General features: G+C 48.8%; 1 protein-coding gene and 1 long non-coding RNA gene across 2 annotated transcripts in view; both read right to left on the bottom strand.

Moving 5' to 3' along the window:
* The window catches only part of LOC136631961 (short-chain collagen C4-like), a 471,326-nt gene that overhangs the window by 374,627 nt on the left and 77,182 nt on the right, over nt 1-19,517 (bottom strand). The window lies entirely within an intron of this gene.
* On the bottom strand, nt 1,533-15,118 carry LOC136631963 (uncharacterized). Its single transcript, XR_010793107.1, has 4 exons — nt 15,045-15,118; nt 14,786-14,848; nt 3,776-3,856; nt 1,533-1,829 (listed from the first exon to the last, which is right to left on the bottom strand). It is a non-coding gene; the product is annotated as an uncharacterized lncRNA (long non-coding RNA).

Raw genomic sequence — 19,517 nt, 5'->3', positions numbered from 1 at the left:
GCATAGTGGCTGGCAGGCCACATCCAGCTGTCAGTAAGAACCTTCTGGAGAAAATTCACCTGGCTATACATGGTCTTTATACATATTCCTTATTGTATTGGTCTGGGGGATAGAGTCAGTGTGGGTAAGTTTGTAAGCTGTTATGCTGCACCGCCGGTACTCAGATCACTCTCCCTTTCCTTTGTTCCTTAGTAGCGAGGGGCCAGTTTATTTAGGTAAAAGCATAGTCTATTATAGTAGCGCCCTTTAGGCCTCATGTCCACGGGGAAAATCAGATCCGCTGCAGATTCTCCATGGAGAATCTGCAGCGGGTCCCTCCTGCCCCGCGGACATGAGCGCTGAAAATAGCAATAAATGAGAATAAACTCACCTCCCATCCGCTCCGTTTCTTCTCTTCGCTGCGGCGTCATCTTCTCTGCGTCGCGGCCGGATCTTTTTTCTTCGGCTCGGCGGATGCGCATGATGACGTCGGTGACGTGCCCCGCGCATGCGCCGTCCCGAAGAAAAAAGATCCGGCCGCGACGGAGAGAAGATGGCGCCGCGCGAAGAGAAGAAACGGAGCATGTGAGTAAATCCCGATTTTTGTCTCCCCGCGGGAGACCCGCATGAAAATGGAGCATGGTCCAGATTTTTTCATGCTCCATTTTTTTTAAAATCCCTTTTATTGACCATCCGCAGGTATTTATCTACCCCGCGGGTGGTCAATGCATCCCTATGGGGTGCAGATCCGCGGGCAGGAGAAGAGTTAAAATCCGCTGCGGATTTTAATTCTTATTTTGCCCGTGGACATGAGCCCTTAGGGCGTACAGCGCTGTACAACACAAGGGCCTCAGCCATCTGGCTGAGTGTATGTGAGTTTTGTTGGGTTACCTATTGTTTGTGGTCACGTGGGCCACAGGGCTTTAGTAAAATTCGGTTTGCGCCTGAACTGGTGTCGGAGACGTTTTCCTTGTCCGTGGCTTTGCTGTATCCTGCGGAGCCCACACCGGTACCCGACTTACATCTCCAGTCACCAGGCTCTGGATTCTGGTGTACAGTAATTGGACTGTATTGGACGTTGTCTTGTTTGCTTGGGACTGCAATAAAAGTAAGTTTTCCTATTTCACCCCCAAGGCTTTTACCGGCTAGCATTTTTTTAATGCTACGATATCGCTGTGTTTTTTCAATGGGACTTCCTAATGTTAAAATCGCATCGCACAAAATATTCGCAAATTTGTGCTTTTGCGATTTTTGTGCGATGCGATTTTAACATTAGAAAGTCCCATTGAAAAAAACACAGCGATATCGCAGCATAAAAAAAAACGCTAGTCGTCAGAAGACCTTAGATGTAAATGCTGTCTTTGAGGATTCAGAGGGAATATTGGGACGGAAGGCCGGACATAAAGTAAATCACAGTGTGAACCCAGAGGCTCTTGGGTGCAACTTTTAATGGCCCCTGTAAATACCACCTTAAATGGGGCGTATTCTGACCCTGCCTAGGGCAGCCCCATCTGTAAACACAGTCCTGATTACAGAAGACAACACAGAAGATTATTGTGACTCTTTTATTGTCAGGTGACAAAAATACAGAATGCGGCCACAGATAGCGATAAGAGAAGGAGGAGGTTACAAATATGGCCGCCGCGATGGCTGCGGGGTCCGGGCCTTCTATTGTTTAGGACAATCCTTGGGAAGGACGCACTGCTTTGTTTGATTATTTAGACGCATGTAGCCTTTGTTACAGAAACATCCTGGTACACATTGCAGGGTGCACGGTTTAGGTTTATCGTTGCAGATCTCTGGGCATGCGCTGCCGCAGTTTGTGCGTGTCTGGTTCTCAGGGCACGGCTCTGCAAAATTATAATAATGTTAGTGGGGGAGGGGTGAATACACATGAAGGCATATATAGTAATCAGGATGTGAGAGCCATTAGAGAGGACCTTCTGGGAACCATGTAGATGGCTCAGTGAGTAAGATCTAGTGACTCAGTGCAGGGCATGTCTATAGGGGATGCCGTTGCACTCAGGCCCAAGAGCCTTAGGGGGCCCATAAGATATTTCCCCCATAGAGGGAGCCCAGTACTATGAATAAAGCATTATAGTTGGGGGCCCCTTTACAGGTTTTGCATTGGGGACCAGGAGCTTCAAGTTACGCCTCTGACTCAGTGGTAATGACTTCCTGGATGACAGATGATTTGGTGGTTATAAAGTTATTCAGTAAGGCCACTCATGTAAGGACACATGCGATCCGCAAATTTGATCGTGGCGTTTTGCCGTGACTTTACTTTAGTTTTTGGCCGCATGTTCCTGCCTCTGACAGCGGGATTTAGCGCACCCCATCATTGATGAGTTGCGCTAAATGCTGTAAAACAGAGCAGACAGCTGTCGAAAATCGCTGCATTAGAAAACACCGTGATCGAGCGCATGTCTGCGGGGTCTCATTAAAAACAATGGGAGCGTTATACTGCGATTACCGCGCGTTCAAAACGCCAGGGTAATCATAGTAAAAACGGACGGGAGAAAGTGGCCGGAGGTAGATGAAGTGGCGCAGTAGCTGCGTAGTGACTCACTGTTACATAGAGGCTCAATGAGTAAGATACGATGGGTCACTGATAATATTGTTACTCAGTGAGTAAGATATAGTAGTCACAGCATTTCTGCCTTTTATTTTTACAGGTTCCAGGAAACTCCAGATATTATTCTGTCCGCCTCCAGGCTTGCTTTTGGATTTGTGTGATCACTCTAAGGCCTCCTTCCCACGAACGGATTTCCACCAAGTAATTCACGGCGAAAATCCGCTGCGTTGCCCGCTGCTATTAGGTTCTATTGAACCTAATAGCACAATGCTCACAATGCGGAATTCCACCGCGGAATTCCGCACCGTGAAATCTCCCGTCCTCACCCGCGGCATGCTCTATTTGCCGCGGGTGTACGCGCTGACGGCTTCCATTGCAGTCAATGGAAGCCGTCCGTTCACGCTATCTCCCGCTGTAACACAGTGGAAGATAGCGTGAAAACGCTTTCCCGCCTACCGCCGCTGCGTCATATGACACGGCCGGCGTGTCACGTGACGCGGTGGCGGTGGGCGGGGAAGCGTCTTCACGCTATCTTCCGCTGGTAAGTATGGGGTCTCTGGGGGGGGGCACCGTGACGGGCTTCGCCGCGGAATATTCCGCGGGGGAGCCCATCACGCTCATCTGAAGCCGGCCTTAAGCTAACTTCACACGGGCGAGCGCGATATGATATTGTGACTCCCGCCCCCATATCGTGCTCCCCACCATGTGAAATCCACATGGATGTGAGGTGTTCTCATGTGAAAACAGCCTTGCATCACTTCAGGGATGAAGGGATCCTCCGGAGCGGCGGTGACAGCCATGGTAGAGGATCGCAGAGTCTCTCCCATTGCTTTCAATGGGACTGGCGCTGCTGCTGTCGGCCCCGGTGAGGACTATGGGGCTACAATGCGAGATAATGCAAGATAGAACATGCCATGAGTTGTTTCTCACATAGAATCGCATAGTGGAGCCATGTGGGAGAACATCGCTCATGTGTATGACCCCATTCAAAAGAATGGGGTTCATATTAGTGTCAGATGTCTGCGTCTCGCAACGCACAAATCTTGCCCAATTTTCTTGTCCGTGTGAAGTCGGACTAAAATGTTTCTATTTTTTCCATGCAGGTAATTTCTGGGTGATGGGGGGAGCAGAGCGTACTGGATGAGCCGCAGCAATAGCGATCACAGAATAGACAGCACATAAGAGTATTGATAGGCGACCGTTATGATGTATAATACTCACTAGGGGTTGTTGACGCAGTAGTTGGTGGCGCAGTAGTTGGTGTCAGCACTGCAAGCACATTGATCAGTATGACGGCAGCACCTGCAAAGCACAAATCAGCAGGAATAAGAAGTCTTGTTTCCCCCCTAGACACCTGAAGAAATACCGCCATGTGATGCCCAAATAATACCGCTACACGCTGTTATAAGGTATTATGCAAGTTAAATATTAATAGGATTTTAGTAAAATGAGCATCTAGGTTTTAGGTTTTTTTTAGATCTCAGACCAGTATGTTAATTAGACTTCCAGGTGATCTTGGTTAAGGGGAAAGTTACTAAAAAAGATTGTTCCACGTTATTAGCCCCTTAGTGACCAAGCTCATTTTTCCATTATTGTTTTTTCCTCCCCCTTTTAAAAAATCGTAACCCCTTTATTTATGCAATCGACGCAGCTGTATGAGGGCTTGTTTTTCGTGGGACAAGTTGTATTTTTCAGCAGTACTGTTTAATATATCATATAATGTGCAATGACCGAGGCGCAGGGTCCACAGGTGAGGAGATGGTGGAGTAGCTGTTAGGGATGTCATAGTGACACTACCATCTCCCCCCCTGGGGGACGCGTGCGCCCCTTTGCCAAGGCCTCTCCAGGCAATGCCGGGGGTATGGTTACCTGTATAAATCTCTGTAATAATGAAGCTTCAGTATTTGTCATGGATGAAAAAGTTTAAATTTCAACTGTGAAGAGAAGACTTCAATCTGCAGGTTTGACAAGTACATTGTCAGCAGGCCGGGCTCACACGAATGTGTGGGTACAGCGCATTCTGCGCACGGGTCTTGCGCATGTAATTTGCTGTACCAATCTGCCAAAGGCAGCCATGTTGCCGCTCACATGACTTGTGTAAAAACAAGCACAAAGAAAAATCATAGGAGGTTCTGTCTTGGCATGTATTACATGCACATACACACTAAGATAGTACATGGCTATGAGCGGTATGCAGCCAATATGCAATGTCATTGTGTACTAACTGCATGCCACACAGTCATATCTTTCAGCAGGCATGATCTGAGATATATTTGTGTGACTCCGGCCTAGGAAAGCCACTGCTAAGATTGTAATATATAAAAAAGACTTGCCAGGGCCAAGCGGCATCTTCAATAACTACTGAAGAGTGGAAGAGGGTCTTCTAGACTGATGAATCAAAATTTGACATTTTTGGTACATCATGTAGGGTTTTTTGTGCACCATTGAGTGGGTGATGGAATGCTTCCTGAGTGTGACACCAACTGTAAGCATGGAGAAGGAAGCATAATAGTCTGGGGCTCTTTTATTGGTTACAGAGTTGGCAACTTGCACACGATGACTGGCACACTGGATAAAAGGGGTCTAGTGGCCCAGAACACATATTCCTGGCCCCTCCATAAATTTCATACATGTAATGTCTTTTGTATGGATGCACGGTGCAAAATGTCTTATCTCCTATTATGCGTAGTGCAGAGCTGCAGCAAATGAAAAGTTAATGTCTGCTTGTGGCTGGAAAATGTCTGAAAATGTAACAATTCATGTTCTGTCACGTGATATGCTAGAAACTATAAGTATAAGTGATTTGGGTGTGTCAGTGGTTCATGATCTTCACTAGTAGAGTGGAGTGGAGTGTCAGCCACATGGGGGTACCTTCAACCCTCATGTGGTGAAGAGTCATGGAAGAGGAAGAGCGATTTCTTGAGGTCTCCAATGCCAGGAACCGTTGAAGAGTAGAAAGAGAGAGTGAGAGTGAGAGAAAGTCAAGACCACTGTGCAGAGGTACTGTGTTAAATGAATGTCTGTGGAGATTTTGCCCCTTCCCCTTCAGGATCGTTACCATACAGATCACAAGGATTGTAGAGCCTAGATCATCCTGAGCATAACCTTAGAGAAAGTCTACCTTCCAGGAGTAGTTCCGTACAGATAACAAGGACTGTAGGGCTGGCATCATCCTGGGTTCCTTCCGGACCTCCCTTCTTCTGTCTTGCCTGCATTGGTGTACTGTTACCTTGTAAAATGTTCAAGTTTCTTCAGTAACATTTTGCCAGGCCCTGACTGTTCCCAGGAACATCCAAAACATATTTCTATGTTCTATCAGAACTACTGAAGAAGACAAGAAGCATCTGGTAGGCTTCAAAGAATGGCATGACTGGCACAGTCTCCAGACGTAAACCCCATTGAGCTTGTTTGGGATAAATTGGACAGAAGGGTGAAAGTAAAGCAAGCTACAAGTGCAGCACATTTGTGGGAACTTCTACAACACTGTGGGGATGAAATTTCTGAATAAAATCGAACTATAGAATGAATGCCTCGATTCTGTAAGCCTGTTATATCAGCTAGAGGGGGCCGCTTTGAAGAGTCAAAAATCATCATTTCAATGGACATTTGAGACATTAAAACACATAAACATTAGAGATGAGCGAACACCAAAATGTTCGGGTGTTCGTTATTCGAAACGAACTTCCCGCGATGTTCGAGGGTTCGTTTCGAATAACGAACCCCATTGAAGTCAATGGGCGACCAGAACATTTTTGTATTTCGCCGATGCTCGCTAAGGTTTTCATGTGTGAAAATCTGGGCAATTCAAGAAAGTGATGGGAACGACACAGCAACGGATAGGGCAGGCGAGGGGCTACATGTTGGGCTGCATCTCAAGTTCACAGGTCCCACTATTAAGCCACAATAGCGGCAAGAGTGGGCCCCCCCCCCCCTCCCAACAACTTTTACTTCTGAAAAGCCATCATTAGCATGGCATACCTTTGCTAAGCACCACACTACCTCCAACAAAGCACTATCACCGCCTGCATGACACTCCACTGCCACTTCTACTGGGTTACATGCTGCCCAACCGCCCCCCCTCCCCCCCACAGCGCACACCAAAGTGTCCCTGCGCAGCCTTCAGCTGCCCTCATGCCACACCACCCTCATGTCTATTTAGAAGTGCGTCTGCCATGAGGAGGAACCACAGGCACACACTGCAGAGGTTGGCATGGCTAGGCAGCGACCCTCTTTAAAAGGGGCGGGGCGATAGCCCACAATGCTGTACAGAAGCAATGAGAAATAGAATCCTGTGCCACCGCCATCAGGAGCTGCACACGTGGGCATAGCAATGGGGAACCTATGTTCCACACACTATTCATTCTGTCAAGGTGTCTGCATGCCCCAGTTAGACCGGGCTTTTTAATTCATAGACACAGGCAGGTACAACTCCCTATTGTGAAGTCCCTGTCGACCGACAGCATGGGTGGCTCCCTGGAACCCACCGGCGGTACACAAAAATATCCCATTGCATTGCCCAACACAGCTGAGGTAGTAATGTCGTGCGTAATACAGGTGGGCTTCGGCCCACACTGCATGCCCCAGTCAGACTGGGGTTCTTTAGAAGTGGACACATGTAGGTTACACTCCGTGTGCACCTACAGCATGGGTGGCTCCCTGGAACCCACCGGCGGTACACAAAAATATCCCATTGCATTGCCCAACACAGCTGAGGTAGTAATGTCGTGCGTAATACAGGTGGGCTTCGGCCCACACTGCATGCCCCAGTCAGACTGGGGTTCTTTAGAAGTGGACACATGTAGGTTAAACTCCCTGTGGACCCACAGCATGGGTGGGTGCCAGGAAGCCACCGGCGGTACATAAATATATCCCATTGCATTGCCCAACACAGCTGAGGTAACGTCAGCTGGAATGCAGGTGGGCTAAAAATTAATTGGATTACACTGTAGACGAGGGCCCACAAAAATTGCTGTATCAACAGTACTAATGTACATCCCAAAAATTGGCCATGGCCAGCCAAGAGGGCAGGTGAAACCCATTAATCGCTTTGGTTAATGTGGCTTAAGTGGTAACTAGGCCTGGAGGCAGCCCAGTGTAACGAAAAATTGGTTCAAGTTACAGTTCCAACGCTTTTAAGCGCATTGAAACTTTTAAAAATTGTTTAGAAAAATTATTTGAGTGAGCTTTGTAGCCCTAAGAAAAATTGCCCGTTCAGCGTGATTACGTGAGGTTTCAGGAGGAGGAGCAGGAGGAGGAGGAATATTAGACACAGATTGATGAAGCAGAAATGTCCCCGTTTTGGATGGTGAGAGAGAACGTAGCTTCCATCCGCGGGTGCAGCCTACGTATTGCTTACGTATTGCTGCTGTCCGCTGGTGGAGAAGAGAAGTCTGGCGAAATCCAGCCTTTGTTCATCTTGATGAGTGTTAGCCTGTCGGCACTGTCGGTTGACAGGCGGGTACGCTTATCTGTGATGATTCCCCCAGCCGCACTAAACACCCTCTCCGACAAGACGCTAGCCGCAGGACAAGCAAGCACCTCCAGGGCATACAGCACGAGTTCAGGCCACGTGTCCAGCTTCGACACCCAGTAGTTGTAGGTGGCAGAGGCGTCACGGAGGACGGTCGTGCGATCGGCTACGTACTCCCTCACCATCCTTTTACATTGCTCCCGCCGACTCAGCCTTGACTGGGGAGCGGTGACACAGTCTTGGTGGGGAGCCATAAAGCTGTCCAGGCCCTTAAAGACTGTTGCACTGCCTGGGATGTACATGCTGCTCGATCTCTGCACCTCCCCTGCTACCTTGCCCTCGGTACTGCGCCTTCTGCCACTAGCGCTGTCGGCTGGGAATTTTACCATCAGCTTGTCCGCAAGGGTCCTGTGGTATAGCAACACTCTCGAACCCCTTTCCTCTTCGGGAATGAGAGTGGGCAGGTTCTCCTTATAGCGTGGGTCGAGCAGTGTGTACACCCAGTAATCCGTTGTGGCCAGAATGCGTGCAACACAAGGGTCACGAGAAAGGCATCCTAACATGAAGTCAGCCATGTGTGCCAGGGTACCAGTACGCAACACATGGCTGTCTTCACTAGGAAGATCACTTTCAGGATCCTCCTCCTCCTCCTCAGGCCATACACGCTGAAAGAATGACAGGCAATCAGCCGGTGTACCGTCAGCAGCAGGCCAAGCTGTCTCTTCCCCCTCCTCCTCATCCTCCTCATGCTCCTCCTCCTCCTGTACGCGCTGAGAAATAGACAGGAGGGTGCCCTGACTATCCAGCGGCATACTGTCTTCCACCGCCCCCGTTTCCGAGCGCAAAGCAGCTGCCTTTATGGGTTGCAGGGAATTTCTCAAGATGCATAGCAGAGGAATGGTGACGCTAATGATTGTAGCATCGCCGCTCACCACCTGGGTAGACTCCTCAAAATTACCAAGGACATGGCAGATGTCTGCCAACCAGGCCCACTCTTCTGAAAGGAATTGAGGAGGCTGACTCCCACTGCGCCGCCCATGTTGGAGTTGGTATTCGAATATAGCTCTACGCTGTTCATAGAGCCTGGCCAACATGTGGAGCGTAGAGTTCCACCGTGTGGGCACGTCGCACAGCAGTCGGTGCACTGGCAGCTTAAAGTGATGTTGCACGGTGCACAGGGTGGCAGCGTCCGTGTGGGACTTGCGGAAATGTGCGCAGAGCCGGCGCGCCTTTACGAGCAGGTCTGACAAGCGTGGGTAGCTTTTCAGAAAGCGCTGAACCACCAAATTAAAGACGTGGGCCAGGCATGGCACGTGCGTGAGGCTGCCGAGCTGCAGAGCCGCCACCAGGTTACGGCCGTTGTCACACACGACCATGCCCGGTTGGAGGCTCAGCGGCGCAAGCCAGCGGTCGGTCTGCTGTGTCAGACCCTGCAGCAGTTCGTGGGCCGTGTGCCTCTTATCGCCTAAGCTGAGTAGTTTCAGCACGGCCTGCTGACGCTTGCCCACCGCTGTGCTGCCACACCGCGCGACACCGACTGCTGGCGACATGCTGCTGCTAACACATCTTGATTGCGAGACAGAGGAGGAGGACGAGGAGGGTGCTTTAGTGGAGGAAGCATACACCTCCGCAGATACCACCACCGAGCTGGGGCCCACAATTCTGGGGGTGGGTAGGACGTGAGCGGTCCCAGGCTCTGACTCTGTCCCAGCCTCCACTAAATTCACCCAATGTGCCGTCAGGGAGATGTAGTGGCCCTGCCCGCCTGTGCTTGTCCACGTGTCCGTTGTTAAGTGGACCGTGGCAGTAACCGCGTTGGTGAGGGCACGTACAATGTTGCGGGAGACGTGGTCGTGCAGGGCTGGGACGGCACATCGGGAAAAGTAGTGGCGACTGGGAACTGAGTAGCGCGGGGCCGCCGCCTCCATGATACTTTTGAAGGACTCAGTTTCCACAACCCTATACGGCAGCATCTCAAGGCTGATGAATTTTGCTATGCGGACGGTTAACGTTTGAGCGTGCGGGTGCGTGGCGGCGTACTTGCGCTTGCGCTCCAACAGTTGCGCTAGCGACGGCTGGACGGTGCGCTGAACTACACTGCTGGATGGGGCCGAGGACAGCGGAGATGAGGGTGTGGGTGCAGGCCATGAGGCGGTAGTGCCTGTGTCCTGAGAGGGGGGTTGCATCTCAGTGGCAGGTTGGGGCACAGGGGGAGAGGCAGGGGTGCAAACCGGAGGCGCTGAACGGCCTTCGTCCCACCTTGTGGGGTGCTTGGCCATCATATGTCTGCGCATGGTGGTGGTGGTGAGGCTGTTGGTGTTGGCTCCCCGGCTGAGCTTTGCGCGACAAAGGTTGCACACCACTGTTCGTCGGTTGTCAGGCGTCTCTGTGAAAAACTGCCAGACCTTAGAGCACCTCGGCCTCTGCAGGGTGGCATGGCGCGAGGGGGCGCTTTGGGAAACAGTTGGTGGATTATTCGGTCTGGCCCTGCCTCTACCCCTGGCCACCACACTGCCTCTTGCAACCTGCCCTGCTGATGCCCTTGACTCCCCCTCTGAAGACCTGTCCTCCTGAGTAAGCGTTGCACACCAGGTGGGGTCAGTCACCTCATCGTCCTGCTGCTCTTCCTCCGAATCCTCTGTGCGCTGCTCCCTCGGACTTACTGCCCTTACTACTACCTCACTGCAAGACAACTGTGTCTGATCGTCATCGTCCTCCTCACCCACAGAAAGTTGTTGAGACAGTTGGCGGAAGTCCCCAGCCTCTTCCCCCAGACCCCGGGAACTTTCGAATGGTTGGGCATCAGTGACGATAAACTCCTCTGGTGGGAGAGGAACCGCTGCTGCCCAATCTAAGCAGGGGCCCGAGAACAGTTCCTGGGAGTGTTCCCGCTCCTGAGCAGGTGTCATTGTAGTGGAGTGAGGAGGCTGGGAGGAAGGAGGAGCAGCAGACAGAGGATTCGGATTTGCAGCAGTGGACGGCGCAGAACTGCGTGTTGACGATAGGTTGCTCGAAGCACTTTCTGCCATCCAGGACAGGACCTGCTCACACTGCTCATTTTCTAATAACCGTCTCCCGCGTGGACCCATTAATTGGGCGATGAATGTGGGGACGCCAGAAACGTGCCTCTCTCCTAATCGCGCAGCAGTCGGCTGCGACACACCTGGATCAGGAGCTCGGCCTGTGCCCACACCCTGACTTGGCCCTCCGCGTCCTCGGCCGCGTCCACTTCCTCTAGGCCTACCCCTACCCCTCAGCATGCTGTATTACCAGTGATTTGATTTCACAGGCAGGAAATAAATTGGCGCAAGACTGCAGGCCAAATGTAATTTTTTCCCTTTTTTGAAAACGAAAGGCCCCACTGCCTCTAGTGAATGAATAATCTAAGTTTAATAACTGTGCTCTGGCCCTGCTAATGTGTCACAGAACGTGAGGGTAGCAGAGTTATTAACTCTGGCAGAGCAGGTATTTTTTTTCCCAATTAAGGAAAGCAAATGGCGAAGCCAGCAGTAAACCGTAAATGGGTGCGTCTGATTTTTAAACGTTGCACATGCAGCCGACACGTGTCCACCGCCCTTAGGACGGACAGAGGCAGGACAAATAGAATTATTTTCAGTTTTTTTTCCACCAAAAGGCAGCACTGCGTATATTCAATGAACATGAGAAGTTTAATAACTGTGCTGTGGCCCTGCTAATGTGGCACAGAACGTGAGGGTAGCAGAGTTATTAACTCTGGCAGAGCAGGTATTTTTTTTCCCAATTAAGGAAAGCAAATGGCGAAGCCAGCAGTAAACCGTAAATGGGTGCGTCTGATTTTTAAACGTTGCACATGCAGCCGACACGTGTCCACCGCCCTTAGGACGGACAGAGGCAGGACAAATAGAATTATTTTCAGTTTTTTTCCACCAAAAGGCAGCACTGCGTATATTCAATGAACATGAGAAGTTTAATAACTGTGCTGTGGCCCTGCTAATGTGGCACAGAACGTGAGGGTAGCAGAGTTATTATAACTCTGGCAAAGCAGGTATTTTTTTTCCAAATTAAGCAAAGCAAATGGCGAAGCCAGGAGTAAAACGTAGCTGGGTGTGTCTGATTTTTAAACGTTGCACACGCAGCCGACACGTGTCCACCGCCCTTAGGACGAACAGAGGCAGGACAAATAGAATTTTTTTCACTTGTTTTACAAGCAAAAGGCCGCACTGCGTATATTCAATGAATAATAACTGTGTTGTGGCCCTGCCTACACAATTCTTTCCCTGCAGTATCAATGGAGGGTGCAATGCTCTGCAGAGGCGATTTTGAGAAGAAAAAAAATATGCAGCACAGCTAACAGCAGCCAGCACAGTACTGCACACGGTTAAATATGGCCCTAAAAAGGACCGTTGAGGTTCTTGAAGGCTACACTCACTCCTAACACTCTCCCTGCCTATGCAACACTTCTGTCCCTAATGCCGGGTGCAACGCTCTGCAGAGCCGATTTTGAGAAAAAAAAAATTGCCACTGCTAACAGCAGCCAACACACAGCTATCAGTGGCCCTAATAAGGACCTTTGGGGGTCCTGAAGCCTACACTAACTACCAATTCTTTCCCTACAGCAGCTCCGGTACAAACAGCACTGTCCCTCATCTAACTCACAAGGCATCTGAGGCGAGCCGCGGGAGGGGCCGACTTTTATATTAGGCGGACACCTGATCTCCCCAGCCACTCACTGCAGGGGGGTGGTATAGGGCTTGAACGACGCAGGGGGAAGTTGTAATGCCTTCCCTGTCTTTCAATTGGCCAGAAAAGCGCGCTAACGTCTCAGGGAAGGAAGTGAAAGTAACCCGAACACCGCATGGTGTTCGTTACGAATAACGAACATCCCGAACACCCTAATATCCGCACAGATATCAAGTTCGGACGAACACGTTCGCTCATCTCTAATAAACATCAATAAAAACTAGAAAAAGTTAGGTGTTCTAGAACTTTTGACCAGTAGTGTACAAGTTCAATAGATCAGAAAGTTGTTAAAATCATATCAAAGAAGGGCTAATATATCAATATGTAACTTTATATGGAAACACAACCTCTTGGTTTTAAGGGGAGCTCATATTGTAAAATCATCCCTGCATGCAGCAAATAAAAGATTTATGATGGAAATGAGATAAATGTCATTATGTGTTCAAAAACTGGGTTCATCATAAGTTGGAACAAGACATATTGTGTTCATTTCAAAATACAACTACCATATATACTCGAGTATAAGCCTACTTTTTCAGCACATTTTTTATGCTGAAAAAGCCCCCATCAACTTATACTTGAGTGAGGTTAAAAAAACAACAAAAAACCCGCAATACTCACCTCCCAGCCGGCGACTGTGTTTCCAGCACGATGGTCTCCCCGGCGGTGCGGCAAGCTGCTTGAGAATGCCAGCCAATCACAGCCAGCGCTCAATCATTCACAGCCATTCAGTGGATGACATCACTGAATGGCTGTGATTGGTTTATCGAGCACCGGCTGTGATTGGCTGGCACTCGATCCAATCAGAGCGCTTACTTACACAGTTCTGATGCTGGGGGAATTCAAAGCCGAGCCAGGGAGATGACAGCAGGGAGAATTCTCAAGCAGCTTGCCGGACCGCCGGGGACACAGATGCCGACTGGGAGGTGAGAATTACATTTTTTTCTTTACCTAGTATATACTCGAGTATAGCTAGGTTTATACTCAAGTCAATAAGTTTTACAGGTTTTTTGTAGTAAAACTTATTGACTTGGCTTATACGGTAATTCCATCACCATTTCCCCATTATCAGCCCTTCCACTTGTAATAACAGCCACAATGTAACCAAACTACTGAGGATACAACTATCCCTGCACCTACTGTCCGCTCTGGGAAAACAGAAATGGCGTAATAATTAGGAACATTGTGTATGGTGATGAAATAACATCTCCCTGCAATCAGTAACCTGCAGTAATAAAAGTGATATATAATATATAACTATCACAACCAGATGGGAAATAGTGAGATCTGTAGTGGTCACAAGCTGTGGGTGCCGGGTGACCTATAGCTTCACCTTCAGCAGGGGGCTATGGGATCACACAGGTTGCACACCCCAAAGTCCGGCCCTCGTGGAATGAAATACATTTTATCACTATGCCCATGCTGTACTACAGGGGGCGATACTGAGACTGTCATTCACAGGTCTATTTGCAGGACTGCAGTGTTTCTTCCACCTTTAGCAGAAATAGCAGCCAATCATGCAACAGAACCGCCATATGTAAGATGGATCCAGCAGCCTCAATGATGGGACACGGAGCCAAATCACAAGTACACAGATTAGAGGACACAGAGAGAATACGGCTTGGAGGTCACATGACAGCGGGGAGCAGACGCTCTGTCACCCTATAGAATTCTACATGTATCTTTGTAGGTAAACGGAGAAAACAACATAAAACAACTAAAAAGCAATATAACTTTGAACACAGTACATGGTATACACACTATTGTATGTTACTAATCAGTTCAACAGTATACATCAGCAAGCACGAAGGCAGTAACCGACTAGTGATGGTTTAAAGTTAATTATGTCAATGTTTTGTCTCATGTACCTTATTATACGGACCTGCGAGACCTCTTTGATATGACATATGAAATTTGCAAAAATGTAATAAAACAGTAAAAACATAAAAATCAATACAAAAACTATAAATCAAGAATTTTCTGTAGATTAAACCAGAAATGTTCTGAAAAGTTCTCCGTTCTAAAGATGAAGAAATACTCACTCAGCCATAACAGCAGCAGCACAGAGACCGGTCTCATGGTCAGTCCGGGGTTTCACCTTCTTCCTGTAAAAGACAGAATTTAGCTAGAAAATACAGCATTTGCAAGACCTCCGCTTGTTGTCAGTGATGGAGATCTGTCCTGAGCTTGGCAATGTGAAGAGTTGGTTGCACTGTATCTAATATGACAAGTGATGGATACAAAATACTGTGGGTGCTCTGTATTGATATAAAGAGGTATAGGTTAGTGTCAGGTACCTACCTGTGTGATGTCTCAGCTGTGGTCTTCTGCTGGGGCAGGGATGTGCGGGATTATATAGGGCTCTGTGGGTGTCAGCAGGTTGTACTTCCTTGCAGTAAATCTCCATTTAGTTCCCGTTACGTCATGTCAGCTGGTATTCCTTATGTAACTTGCAGACAATGGTGGCGTTAATATCAGGCCAATATCCTCAAGACAAAGGCCGGGGGCAATAACAGCTCAGTCATGAGACTGTAAACTGATTTATGCTCCCGGGGTAAATAACGCTCTTATATTTACAGACTTCATAAAGCTGCAGCTCTGTATTACCTACATCCTCGCCAACTCTCCCGGAACATCCCGGAGGCTCCAGGAAAGAGGAAAGTCTTCCTGCACTCCCCGGAGAGTTGGCAAGTCTCCCGGGCAGAGCTGGTTCTGCCACTTGGGTTGTGATTGCTTGGGTAGCTGATGAAAATGTAACTGTGCTTAACTTCTTATTAGTGGATCCCGCTCCTCACACCGTCCGGCACACGTCTGGGCAGTCTCGTATCTTCAGTCAATGTGGTTTCATACCATTTGGAGGTTCCATCGCAGATCCGGCACAAAATATGAGAAGGAAAAGCGTTGCATGCATCACTTTTTCTTCCGGTAAAATGCTGGCCAGCTGAGCAAAGGCCAAATGGATCCCATTATAGTCAATGATGACCGTTCGGCACTGTTCGGTTATGTCATAAGACGGATCTCTTCATTCAGGGGACTCTCCTTTCCTGCTTCCATAACGTAGCAGGAAACCGAAACCCCCAACGCAGATGTGAAAGTAGCCTTATCCTTCCTTGTCTCCCGTGTGAAGAGCACAAGACGTGGCGACATGTATGGTGTCCCATACATATAGGACATCTTGTCAAAGGGCACAGTTGGCATAGGAAAATATGGCCCAACATCCTAACTTTAGGGTCCAGATGCAAGTAAGTTTACCAACAAACAAAACTTACAACAAACTCACCAACTACAGTATATACGGGGTGATTCTCTTGATAGCACCCTGCCACTTCTGAGTGATTATTGAGCTCCCTGCCAATTGTCTAGCTCTTCTTTCTAACCTGATCCTCTACACCTGCAAATTGAGACCACCTGCTACTGACTCCTGGCTCACCCTTGACTATGCTCTCGGTCTACATGGCTACAACACCAGAGGTTCCAACCCAGAACCAGAGGGTTATGGATGTCTTCTCTTCACCAATATGCATGCAGAATTGCATATAGAAGTACTTGGATGCTGAAGGCAGAATTGGACTGTCCCACAGGGGAACAGGTGAATCCCACAATGGGCCTTGAAAAGGAATGGGTCCCCAGCATTCCGCCCACCTACACTATATACAGATAGGCAGCATACAACATCACCATGAATCTATATATCTATATAAGAAACTAGCCAACTGACTGATCTAGGAGAACTGATAGACCGTCCAGTATCCTCCCTTCCTTTCCTGTGCCCCATCTTCTTGAAGTTGTTGTGAGGGCTTCCACCACTGAACATATTGCAGCTTCTTAATACTGCTGCGGCCTGGCACTGCCAGAGCAAATATTAGTGGCTCACAGTTGGCAGAGTTGGGAGGGTCACTATTCCAGGGCGAGAGCCAGGCAGCACGCTACTGAGATGGCCTCCAGGACAGACACAGTTTGGACGAGGCAAGCAAGAGTTAGCAGTTAATACTGAGAAAAGCATGTGTGGCCCTCTGCATGAGGACGTAGTGATGGTGGATTCAATAAAATAGTCCCTTAAATGATGAAAATGGGCATCTACCTCATTGACGATTTTTGACTTCTTCTGGATCAATTTTGGGGGAGTAATAGGTTGAACTTGATGGACGGGTATTAGTGTATCTTGATTGACAGGGGGGTGATGCCCCCTGTACCTCATTGGCTGCTCAGCTTGTTAAGCGGCAGGTCCTGGCAGCCCAGTAAAGTTGAATTTAAAAATGCAGACAGCAGCGAAAGAAAGTTTGCCTTCCAAATTGTGACAGCGGACCCTGCTGCAGCCACGCAGCCCCATGTGCAAGGGAAGCGGAGAGCGGGATATGCAGCAGGAATTCTGCAGCGGCGTCCACCGGGCTGCCTGCCAGCTGGCCCCCCGACCTGTCACTTAGTAGTAGATTTGGACTGAACAGCGGCACCTCCAGGTCAGTTCTATGTCACCTTGCCATAGGGAGCGGCCGCCCGCGCACGCCCTTGTCACTCTAACATTGTCGGCGGGCTGGAGCAGGCACACAACAGCGGCAAGAGCACACACAGAGAGCCGGCGTACGGCCTCCCAGCACTGGCAGCACGTCGGAGCAGACAACATTGGTGGCGGACAGTGAGGGAGTGACGGACACGGTGGGTTCCACACAGGAAAGGGAACGGGGAGGCTCTGGGGAAGGCTGTAGGAGTGCTGGCTCACAGTGAGGGGGACGGAGAGGCTGTGGAGAGGACTGCAGCGGGTGCATTGATTTGAGCCGATCCGGCTGCTTTAGTGGGCCTTTCCACTGTCGATAGCGATATTGCTGTGAGAAAATCACAATGTTAAAATCGTATCGCAACACTGCAAAATCGCAAGCTTTTGCGTTGCGATGCGAGAATCTGTTTGCCATTGCACTGTATGGGCGACAGAAAAATGTAAAACGCTGAAACAATCCTCCTGCTGCGATTTGTAATCCTCGCATCGCAGCTTACCCTTAAACATCGCTAGTGGAAAGGTTGTCATAGAACAACATGTGTAGGACTTTCCTGCGAGAGCTCGCAGTCTCGCATCGCACTGAAACCGTGCGATTACCTCGCCAGTGGAAAGGAGCCGTTAGGGTGAGGGTTGTTTGTCTTGTTAGGCTTACATTAGTTGGTGAAAATGCTGCCATGTTACACCGCTAACATGGCAGCATTTACAGCTCATAACGTAAGGCGAAGTGGAGAAGTAAGCTTCATCCTAAACCTGCAGGGACCCTTAAAATCAGTCTACACGCTGCTAGGACCTTTGTGCCTTGACCCTATTGGGAGCTGGGGGTGTGACAGGGGGTTCCTCCTGTCAAATCCCTAGGTTCTGGTGGCGTCCAGATACACTAATACCTGATGGACGTAGGTCTTTTTTGGCCTAACATGCTATGTTTCTATGTCCCTTCTCCTACTTTGTAATTAAAATTCCTTTACTTTCATATTCTCATCATCACTTCTGCCTCAATAAGGAACTGTAAGTCCCAGCATGCCCTCACCACTACAGACCCTCAGGACCACAAATAACTTTCTTAATGGTGAGGTGACATGCAAACCAATAGCACCCAAATGCAGCCACCTTTCCATTGATGTGTATAGAGAACATGGTGGCTGGGAATTTGTGAACAGAGATCACATAATATTTGCATGCAGCTTTACTAAAATGAATTTTACCGGTGGGTCCTGGGCACCGCAGTCCAACATTGGCTATAGGGACCATTTCAGCTGAAGCTCTAGGCAACATATGGAATAAATACAGGTCAATATTCATAGGGAACCAGACAAAAATTACAAAACTACTGAGGAATGGTTGGTTTTAGAGATTCACCCTGTAGAATTAGTTGCAGACAACTGTCTATTTTTTCCAATAATACAAGTTGTTCGCTCTTTCTGATAATCTGGCAGCTTGCCATTGATAAAACGGCACATGCCCATAGAGCTGGTGATGTATTGGTGTTACCCTGGTACCATAAATCAGATAGAGTGCTCTCATACCTGCGTGCGAGCTGGAGTTCTTACGTCACTGAGTCCCTAAAGATCAGTATGAGCACAAAGAGAGAACCCCAGTGGAACATCTGGCTATATCTATGTCAATAGGCACATGAGCAGAATGGAGTCCAGCCACCTTCTATGGTCATAAAGCGAAGGATCATCATAAATGCTCCTTTACAACCACATATGAAAGCAGTAGCGAGGTGCCCACAATGGGGAGGAGCAACAGTGAAAACATCTCTGTTGTATCTCACAATAACTGATACTCAGCCGGGCAGAAGATAGGAACAAACAACTACAGATGTCCAAAAACAGATCAACGGTTCAAAGGAAGCATGCAAAATCCAACTGCCCATTTTAACCCGTCGGGTTAATAGTCTTGCTCTGGGAGATCGGCTCTCCTTCTAAAGAATCTTCACCTCTCACTGGGGATATACTTTCTCAAACCCTATAAACTTTAGAACTTGGGCATCACCCCTGTGGACCAAACTGTCATGTGTCTCAAGCTGAACCCCCTGTCCTCACGTTGGAGTAAAGTGAATATATATGAGACCATCACCAATACTTCTCCTTTTGTGAAGGTATGGTTTTGCAACAGCTGGAGGCCTTAACAAGTTGGGGAACGCTACTGTACAAGCATTACTGGTTTGGATGAGCACCATGTTATTTAGTATTTTCTCAGCACTTTGACATTGGGGCCCCGGGCTCACACAGTTTTCTCTATGGTTATTGTAAAACTAAAGCTCCTAACATGCATCTGCC

The sequence above is a fragment of the Eleutherodactylus coqui genome, chromosome 6, assembly GCF_035609145.1.
Source record: "Eleutherodactylus coqui strain aEleCoq1 chromosome 6, aEleCoq1.hap1, whole genome shotgun sequence".
NCBI lineage: Eukaryota > Metazoa > Chordata > Amphibia > Anura > Eleutherodactylidae > Eleutherodactylus > Eleutherodactylus coqui.
The sequence above is the reverse complement of the archived record's forward strand: the minus strand, read 5'-3'. Positions and strand labels throughout refer to the sequence as shown.